The sequence below is a fragment of the Vitis riparia genome, chromosome 15 (genome assembly GCF_004353265.1).
Source record: "Vitis riparia cultivar Riparia Gloire de Montpellier isolate 1030 chromosome 15, EGFV_Vit.rip_1.0, whole genome shotgun sequence".
In the NCBI taxonomy this organism is placed as follows: Eukaryota; Viridiplantae; Streptophyta; class Magnoliopsida; order Vitales; family Vitaceae; genus Vitis; species Vitis riparia.
In genome coordinates, this window is record NC_048445.1 from 16,926,151 (window position 1) to 16,936,566 (window position 10,416).

General features: G+C 42.2%; 1 non-coding gene across 1 annotated transcript; it reads right to left on the reverse strand.

Annotated features, from left to right (window-relative positions):
* Nucleotides 1-358: 358 nt before the first annotated feature.
* Nucleotides 359-3,680, reverse strand: LOC117932842. The gene has a single exon (XR_004654247.1). It is a non-coding gene; the product is annotated as a 28S ribosomal RNA (ribosomal RNA).
* Nucleotides 3,681-10,416: the final 6,736 nt, after the last annotated feature.

A 10,416-nucleotide genomic window follows, 5' to 3' on the forward strand; every position in this document is an offset into this window, starting at 1 on the left:
GCGGGCAGAGGCACCATGCAAGTCGGGAGCTAAGGCACTATGGAAGTCGGGGCCGAGGCACCATGGGACTAGGGGACTGACGTACTATGCCAACCAGAGGTCGAAGTACCATGCCAGCCATGTCATGTAACATGTCTTGGGTCGCGCTTCCAAGTTTAGTTTCCATGTCTTTTCCATGCTTTTGAGACATGGCATGGGGCCATGGCAACGAGGGGGCTTGAGTCCCGACTAGCAGATTCATTGAAGGGTTGGGAGGGCATACCCAGAGCATTTTGAGGGGGTTCAAATCTCAAGGCCGCGATTGGGGAAATAGGAGAGAGAGTGTACATGGTGGGGTTGTTGAGTGTGAGGGGGAGGGACGAATCAGAGAGACATAGGGCTGAATCTCAATGGATCATGGCAGCAAGGACACTCTACCACTTACAATACCCCGTTGTGTATTTAAGTCATCTACAAAGGATTCTACTTGCCACTCAGTCAGAATGATACTTCAAGGTGGCCCGTGCAGCTCATTCACTACGTGAGCTTGACCAAGGACACGTGCCTCTCGAGGTCGGGTGGCCTCTGTTGAGGGTCAAAAATTAGGTGGCAGGAGTATGTGTTGCTTTTAGCTCGAATTCTGACTTAGAGGTGTTCAGTCATAATCCAATGCATAGTAGCTTTGCACCACTAGCTTTTCAACCAAGCACGATGACCAATTATGTGAATCAATAGTTCCTCTCATACTAGGTTGAATTACTATTGCGACACTGTCATCAGTAGGGTAGAACCTGTCTCATGACGGTCTAAACCTAGCTCACATTCCTTATTAGTGGGTGAACAATCCCACACTTGGTGAATTCTATTTCACAATTATAGTAAGAGCCGACATCAAAGGATCAAAAAACAACGTTGCTATGAACATTTGGCTGCCACAAAGCTAGTTATCCCTGTGGTAACCTTTCTGAAACCTCTAGCTTCAAATTCCAAAGGTCTAAAGGATCGATATGCCATACTTTCACGGTTCGTATTCATACTAGAAATCAAAATCAAATGAGTTTTTACCCTTTTATTCCATAGGAGATTTCTATTCTAGTTGATCTCATCTTAGGACACCTACATTATCTTTTAATAGATGTGTCATCCCTGCCAAACTCCCCACCTAACAATGTCTTTCCCCTGGATCAGCACATTGGGCGCGCCTTAGGTCCAAAAGGAGGGGATGCTCTCCGCATCTGATTCACAGAATAAGTAAAATAACGTTAAAAGTAGTGGTATTTCACTTTTGCCATTTTCGATTCCCACTTATCCTACACCTCTCAAGTCATTTCACAAAGTCGAACTAGAGTCAAGCTCAACAGGGTCTTCTTTCCCCGCTGATTCTGCTAAGCCCATTCCCTTGGTTGTGGTTTCACTAAATAGTAAACAAGAACAGTGGGAATCCCGTTAATCCATTCATGCATGTCACTAATTAGATGATGAGGCATTTGGCTACCTTAAGAGAGTCATAGTTACTCTTGTCGTTTACCCATGCTTGGTTAAATTTCTTCACTTTGACATTCAGAGCATTGGGCAGAAATCACATTGCATGAGCATCCGTAGGGACCATTGTAATGCTTTGTTTTAGTTAAATAGTCGGATTCTCCTTGTCCATGCCGATTCTGAGTCGATTGTTTGATGCTTGAGGAATGCCCCCGAGGGAGTTGTTCCTAGTCTGTTCCTCGACCGGTATGTGGCGACCCACTCTCTTTGTGGGAGCAACTTGAGCAATTCACCGACAGTTGATGGGTTTGGGACTAGGACACCTATGCCCAGCCCTTAGAGCCAATCCTTTTCTCGAGGTTACAGATCCATTTTTCCAACTTTTCTTGCCTACATTGTTCCATTGATCAGAGGTTGTTCACCTTGGAGACCTGATATAGTTATGAGTACGATTAGGCATGGACGGTACTCGGTCCTCCGCATTTTCAGGGGCCATCAAGGGTGCATCGGGTACCATGCGACATGCGATGCTCTTCCAACCACTAGACCCTACCTCTAGTTGAGCAGTTTCCAAGGTGGGCGGGCTATTAAGCAGAAAATATAACTCTTCCCAAGGCCCTTGATGACGTTTTCGAACTCCTTAACGTTGTCGTCAACTATCACGTCTCGTTTTAGTAATGTTAACCCTATTCCCTTTCAAAGCTTGCACATCGCGCATTGTCGGACGGGCTTCCACCGCCTCTTAGGATTGACTAACCCATGTGTAAGTGTCGTTCACATGGAACTTTTCCCCTCTTCAGCCTTTAAAGTTCTCATTTGAATATTTGCTACTACCACCAAGATCCACATTGACGGCCGCTCTGCCCAAACTCGCGCCTTGGCTTTTGAGGTGACTATCACACCCTCTTACTCATCGATGCCTAGTTGTTGCCTCGATGACCTGGAATAGGGCGTGTGCTTCAGCGCCATCCATTTTCGAGGTTAGTTGATTCGGCAAGTGAGTTGTTACACACTCCTTAACGGATTTCAACTTCCATGACCACTGTCCTGCTGTCTTAATCAATCAACATCCTTTGTGGGTTCTAGGTTAGCGCATAATTGGGCACCGTAACCTGACTTTTGATTATCCCATATCGCTAATTCTGCTTACCAAAAATGGCCCACTTGGAGCTCTCAATTTAGTGGCGTGGCTCAATGGAGTAGTCACGCCGTCTTACCTATTTGGACTTGAGAATAGGTTGAGGGCATTGCACCCCCAATGCCTTTAATCATTGGCTTTACCCAATAGAACTAGTATGTGGGCTCTAGCTATCTTGAGCAAAACTTCGGAGGGAACCAACTACTAGATGGTTCGATTAGTCTTTAACCCCTATCCTAAAGTCAGATGAAAGATTTGCACATCAATATAGCTACGGGCCTCCGCCAGAGTTTCCTTTGGCTTCACCCCGCTCAGGCATAGTTTACCATTTTTTGGGTCCCGACAGGCATGCTCTCACTTGAACCCTTGTCATAAGATCGAGCTCCATTGATGGTGCACCCCGCGAGGGAGGATCCTGCCAATCAGCTTCCTTGTGCCTTATAGGTTCACTAGCTCATTGACTCACACACATGTTGGACTCCTTGATCCAAGTTTCAAGATAGGCTGAATGGGGGGCCCGTAGGGCAATGCCCAAAGTGCGCATGTGTCGGGAGGCACGCTGCAACAATGCGTGCTGCGTTCCATGATCGAGGAGATGACGTCTCCACGGGCATGACTACATCCCGGGTTTGAGTTGTTGCCCCTAACCATGTCAGTCCACGCCCTAAGTTGATCGATGGACTGGCTCGTCATGGTTCCACATCTGACCAAGGCGCATCACAGGCCTCCATCCACTCCCCTCCCGACAATTTCAAGCACTCTTTGGCTCTCTTTTCAAAGTCCTTTTCATATTTCCCTTGCGGTACTTGTTTGTTATCGGTCTCTCACCCGTATTTAAGCTTGGATGCAATTTACCGCCCAATTAGGGTTGCATTCCTAAACAACCCGACTCCCCGACAACGCATTGTGGTGCAACAGAGTCCGGGCACGACAAGGCTCTCACTCTCTCCAATGCCCGCAATGCAGAGTCATATCCCCTGGACTATGCCAACCACTAGTGAAGACATCATAAGGCTTTGTTCGAACCAGAAAGAAGTTATTCTATGGTGTAATGAGAGTACACTTAGGTACTAACAGTTCCATTTTATGTAGCTTGGTCACACGGGCTGTTTCTGGTTCATCTTAGTGTTATTTCAACTAAAAATCGCTTATCGACAGTGAAAACATCATAGGGCACTACAAGAAAAAAACCTTTCGTTGACAGTTTTTCACCATCAAGGTAGGGTATATCTGTCAAGGTATGTTACTATTTATATATGTCATCTATGCCAGTGTCAAGAAAAGTTTAAATCTATCTTGACATTTACATATGTCAAGGTTGTTTCTATTTCTACCAATGATAAAATCTTTGTTACTATGACATATGTCAATGTTTCTTTCACTTTTGTCAAGGTTGGATTCAACATATGTCAAGATTTTTTCCAAACTCCAAGTCCAATCTCCACTGTTAGAATGAAGATCAATGCGTCCTAAACGTGCTCCTAAAATTGCAACTCAATCGGACCACGAATTGACCTCGATCAAAGCTAATGATCAAAACAGTTCGGAGAGAAAAACCCACCAAAACAAAGGTTCTATTTTTGGCCGAAAGATGACTTTCCAAAACTCTAAATCCGATCTTCACCGTTCAAATTGAAGATTAATGAGTTTTGAACCTCTCCTCCAAATTTTAGCTCGATCAGACCATGGACAAAGTGGCATCGTACCTTTGATGAAATTTGGGCATGATGTAAAAAACCTACGTTTTTCTCTCTTCTCCTCTTTCTCTCTAATGACTGTATGAAACTCCAAATCCAATCTCCACCGTTCATATTGAAGATACATGAGCCACGAACCTCTCCTCCAAATTTCAACTCGATCCGACCACGGACGAAGCAGGATCGGACATTTGATGAAATTTGGGTATGATGAGAAAAACCTGTGTTTTTCTCTCTTCTCCTCTTTCTTTCTAATTACTTTCCAAAACTCCAAATCTGATCCTCACCGTTCAGATTGAAGATGAATGATTCATGAAACTTTCCTCCAAATTTTAGCTCGATCGGACCACGGATGAAGTGGGATCAGACCTTTGATGAAATCTGCGCAAGATGAAAAAAAACATGCATTTTTCTCTTCTCTTCTTTCTCTCTAAGAACGGTGGCTCTCTCCCTTCTTTCTCCCTTCTTTCTTGTCTTCCAAAAGTTAGGGTTTTCAATGGAGAGTGAAAATTTAGGGTTTTCAGTAAAGAAAATGGTAAAGGCTTGTTGAAGTATGAAATATGTCTTTCCGTCCCTTCCTTTCTTTTTTTTATAGGACTTTATAACAAATTCCAAAATACCACGCATGTCCTTTTTCAATAAATTAAAAATAGTATTCTTTATTTCATCTTCCAATAATAATTTTTATATATTAAACTCATAATGAAAATTGATATTAACATTACTAAAAAAATTTATTAAATATTAACTTCCTTAATCAAAATTGATTGTTGTCACTTCAATTTATAATACTTAGTAAGTAAATTAGATATACACATATCAAACAAATTATTATCATTATTGCTTTTATTTAAGTACCTTGAATACATTGACTTATAAATTATCTGTCAAGATTCTATTATATAAGTCATGAAAGAATTCAACAAATTTTATACATGTCATTATTGGTTTAAACAAGTTGTATATGTCATAGTTGTTCATTAAAATAAGCAACATTGACACATATCACCTTAAGTCAAGATAATATATGTCAACAATGACCTTTTTTCTTGTAGTGGGGATTTGTTCAAACTAGAAAGAGCTATTCTATGGTGTGATTCATGTACGCTTAGGTACTAACAATTCCATTTTAAGCAGCTTGGTCACATGGGTTGTTTCAGGTTCCTCCCAGTGTTATTGTGGCCAAATTTCGTTACTAGTTGCTAGGGGATTCAAACAAAACCAGGTGTAGACCCTCAATTTTTTCCTTCGACACTTGCATTTATCTTAGGGGTGTCACATGCACCCAATTTTTTTTCGTATGGCACCGCCATGGCCACACTTTTGGGCTTGATCGATTTTCAAGCCTTGTGTAGGTTCATCTATGGTCCAAAGTAGTGCAAGTGTGTACTTCATTTTGGAGTGCCATCATAGCTAATTACCTAGTTGTCCACATCATGCTAAAGAAAGGAAGTGATGTCCCCAAAGTTTCAGTTTAGCTCGAGTTCATAAGAGCAAGTTCGAATACAGAGCACTTGGGCTTGTTTCGATCATATCTCTCTCATCTGAATTCAAAATTGTGCACCATTCTTTTTTATGGACTCCTTGTTTTTCAAGGAATATTATGTCAAAATTTCAATTTTTTTTCTCAACCGACTCGACCGGTCCCCAAAATTTCAGTTCAGCCCGAGTTCATAGGAGTAGGTTCAAATATGGAGTACTTGGGCTTGTTTCGATGATATCTCCTTCATTTAAACTTGGAAAAGGGAACCTTTTTTTTTTTTTTTTGTGGATTCCTTATTCTTCACGAAATACTATATCAAAATTTCAATTTTTTTCTCAACCGGCTCAACCAGTTGGAAACTGGTTCAACCAGTTCATTGGGCTAGCTTGTATAGAACACTGATTTTGGTGATTTTGGAGCCCAAATCCTACATGGCTCGGGCCTATAAGCTCGAGATCGGTCTTGGAAAATATTTTGGGCCCATTTTGGGCCTTGGTTCAGGTTCCTTGCAGCCTACCACGAATCCATATGGATTCTTGGTGGTGAAGCAAGGGAGTAAATGTGGAGAGAGAAGCTCACCTCGTGACTGGAGGAGTGTTTATGGGGCTGGTTTACGAGGTTGATGGGGGCATTTTCCAGAGCTGAAGGAGGGAAAAACAAATAGGGAAGTGGGAGGAGCAGGGTTTCTGATATAAAAATCCAGAATGAGAATAGAGAAGGACCTTTCCTTTGCATTTCTTCCGGGGAGAAAAACTCTGTCCAAGTTTGGTGAGGGGAGAACAATCTGGTAAGCATTGATTCATTTCCTTTTAGATTTACTTCTCTATTTAAGATAATGCTGAAACTTTTATGGCTGTTTCAAATACGGAGTGCTTGATGATTTGGTATTGTTCCTCTTTGCATTCTTTTGATCTATTTCCCAGTTCATATGTAACTGTCGCATGGTTTCATTTTTTTTATGTTTGCTATGAATGTCTCATTTTGGGTTGGTTCTGATCAGGAATGGGGAGGAGTGACCTAATTTTGATGTGTGAGTAATAAGGTCACTGCCTTCATTAGTTTTGGCTTTGGTTGAAGGTCATTGTGACCTCCTGATTGTTAAGGGAACGATTCTTGTGGCCTTAGTTTAATAAGGTTGGGTGGCTCGGGTTTGGCCTTCTACAAGGAACACGTTACATTGTTTTGGTAGGTTCTCCCTCATCTGGGCTCAAAATTGAACACTGTCTCTTTTGTTGAGTTCCTTATTCTTTGAAGAGTCTTTTTTTAAAATTTCATAATTTTTCTCAACCGGTTGGACCAGTTGGGAACCAGTTCAACCGGTTCTACATGACCAGCCCTGTTTTATAAAATGTTACATTGTTTCCACCGTTTCTCCCTCATCCGGGCTTGGAATTGAGCGTCGTTTCTTTTTTTGGGTTCTTTGTTCTTTGAAAAGTCTTTTGTTAAAATTTGATAATTTTTCTCAATTGTTTGAACTAGTTGGGAATCGGTTCAACCAGTTCTACATGACTAGTCCTATTTTATAAGCACGTTGCCTTGTTTCAGCCAATTCTCCCTCATCTGGACTCAGAATTGAGCGCCGTTCTTTTTTTTGGATTTCTTGTTCTTTGAAGAGTCTTTTTTTAAAATTTCATAATTTTTCTCAAACTGTTGGACTAGTTGGAAACTGGTTCAACCGATTTTGCATGACCAGCCTTGTTTTATAAACATGTTACATCATTTCCACCGGTTCTCCCTCATCCGGGCTTGGAATTGAGCTCCGTTTGTTTTTTTGGGTTCCTTGTTCTTTGAAGAGTCTGATGTTAAAATTTCAGAATTTTTATAAACCATTTGTGCTAGTTGAAAACCAGTTCAACAGCCCTTGCATGACCAGCCCCATTTTAGCATGTTTTGACCATTTTTTTTTTTGTAATGGCTTTAGCCCTTGGGCTCCAAGGCACTTGTGAGCCTCCTTTAGGGTTTTAAACGGGCCTTGAACTGAATTAGAATAGACCCACTTTAGAGCTAAAGGCATTAGGGGTCAGGTAAGTTTGGTTTGGTTTTATGTTAGAAATTGGTGAATTGTTGTTTAAGGGAATGTGGAAGGAATAAAATAATTAGTTACCGTCATTTCCATTCACTTCCTCTTTAAGCATGAACTTTGATGCTTGATCATGAATACATACTACATGCTTGTGTTTTTTGACTCACTTTATCTACAGCGCATGGCCAGGGACCACAGGTACGCATCATTGTTCTAATTGTTAATTTCCTATGCATGCCGAATACTAGCCAGGATTCTATGATTCATATCATTTGTTTAGCCCAAGGTTTGTTTGATTTTTGACCCATATGCTCCCATATACCCAGTTCATTAGTAGAGACCGAGTTCCGGGCCTAAAGGGGTGCTACCTCGCATGAGGTACCTTCCCGATAGGTAACCTGATCCTCGAACCTAGAATCTACTTTTCGTAGACTGCTTTTTCCTGACTGGAGTCATACTAGGGTTTTTGTTTTTACTTAAGTTTTCCCCATTTAAAAATAAAAATAAAAGTAAGTGGCGACTCCAAACCAAACTGTTTCTTACTGGGACAAATTTTTAAAAACTCAAAAACCAGTTTTTACTTTCACCTTTTAAAATAGCGAGTCGCGCCAGTCGGTGGATCGGGTGAGGGTCTACAAATTGGCGACTCCACTGGGGATTGAACCCAGAATCTCTAGTTTCATAAGAGGATCAAACTTGAACTTGAGTTGGGTATATTGGAGCACATGGTTCATTGACCAATTTACTCTTAGGCTTTATAGGTGACTAGTGATCACTTACTTGGTTGGTATTTGACTTGCACTTGTGATGAGTTGTTGCCTATGTGTTCACCTGATTGGCTGTGGCATGCTTATTCGTTGTTGTTGGTTCTTGTTTTCGTGATTCATGATAAGCTTAGACGATTAGCTTGTGTGCAGATTGTATGGTAGGGTATCTCTTTGCGCATGACTGCTTGCTGCATGACTGTCCTTTCTCTTGCATGATTGCTCATTGTTTATGTTTGTGGGGCATGCTTGTATCTCCTTATTTCCAATCCACTAGTCTTGGTTGACTATTCCTTATTGGTTTCTTGAATTGTTTGGGAGTCATTCCCAACTGTTTGCCTTTGACCAAGCTATGGGTTTGGAATAGGGTCTAGCATAAGGGCTATATCGATGTTTGGGAGAATTATGGAGATGACAGATATCCAAGCAATGAAGACCTATATAACCTTAAGCTGGATTTCATGGATACCTGTGTGGTCAGAGTGTCACTTTGATTGTTGGTTAGAATCATAGGTTGCGTTTCCCCTTTGTGGGTACTATCATCTAGCTTTTAGGACTTGCCTTTTCCTATTGTTGGCTTTTGAGCCACCTTACCCCTGAGGTAACACCATGTTAGAATCCTGCTCCTGCCCGTGGAGCCATGTATTAGATTAGCTGTTAACATCATATGACAAGTCATTCCCTCAGAGGATTTAGTCATGGGATTACATTATGGAATTGATTTCAGGACTGGTAGTCATGGGGATTAACACACCCCTTTTCTTTTGTAAGATTGTTGATTGAGACCGACCTGGGTTCTCGAGCTTAGATCAGGGTCGACGGTAGACTTGTTAGAGGATTAGACCAACATAGCCAGTCAGAACAAACATCAGTTCAGAGAGGTATGGATCCGCAGTATGCTACTATTGACCAGTTAGCAAAGATTGCAGATACCATGGCGTCACTCAAAGATGCTATTTTAAGATTCGGTCAGAAGATTAATGGGCACCACACCCCACCAGTATCGATTCAGGGGACTACCCCACATGATTCTTCCATACCCCCACCACCACCACTATCTGGACCTACCATACAGCCAGACTACACAGTCCCACCTCTACCACCACCCCCAGTTCAATCAGTCCCACAAGCAAAGGCCTTTGTCTTACATGGTCAGACTGAGACTACGTCACATTCTGTTGTGCCCCCTACACAGGTGGTAGATGATACTCAAGGTCGCATTGAGAGGATTGAGCAGAGGATGAGGTCACTGCATGTCACCAATGGAGTCATGAGTTGGGATGGGTATGATGACCTACCGGTTGCAGCTTTGCCAGTTGAGTTCTGCATGCCTGACATTGAGAGATACACGGGGATCGGGTGCCCCGTATTCACTTGTAGTTGTACAGTGTTGTTATGCACAGGCATAGGTTAGGCACACAGATCATCATGTTGTTCCCTCTATCCTTGAGTGGTGCCACCTAGCGGTGGTTTGCTTCATTGGACCCTTCATGACGCCAGACATGGACTGATCTGGTATAAGAGTTTCTCAGACAGTATTCCTTTAATACTGTAGTCAATGTATCCCGGAGAGAATTAGAAGCCCTCAGACAGACGCCGGATGAGACAGTTACCTCCTTCATCTTCCGCTGGAGGGAGAAGATAGCACAGATTATTGACAGACCCTCAGAGCGTGATCATATCAGTATGATTATGCGCAGTCTTCAGCCCCATTACGCTAGACATCTCATGGGCTTTCCGTAAACAGACTTTAGCTCCTATGTGCAGGCCCTTTATGGCATCTAGGAGGGTATATCTAGAGGATTATGGGCAGATTCTTCCTCCTCAGACTTAACGGGGAAGAAGTTGGG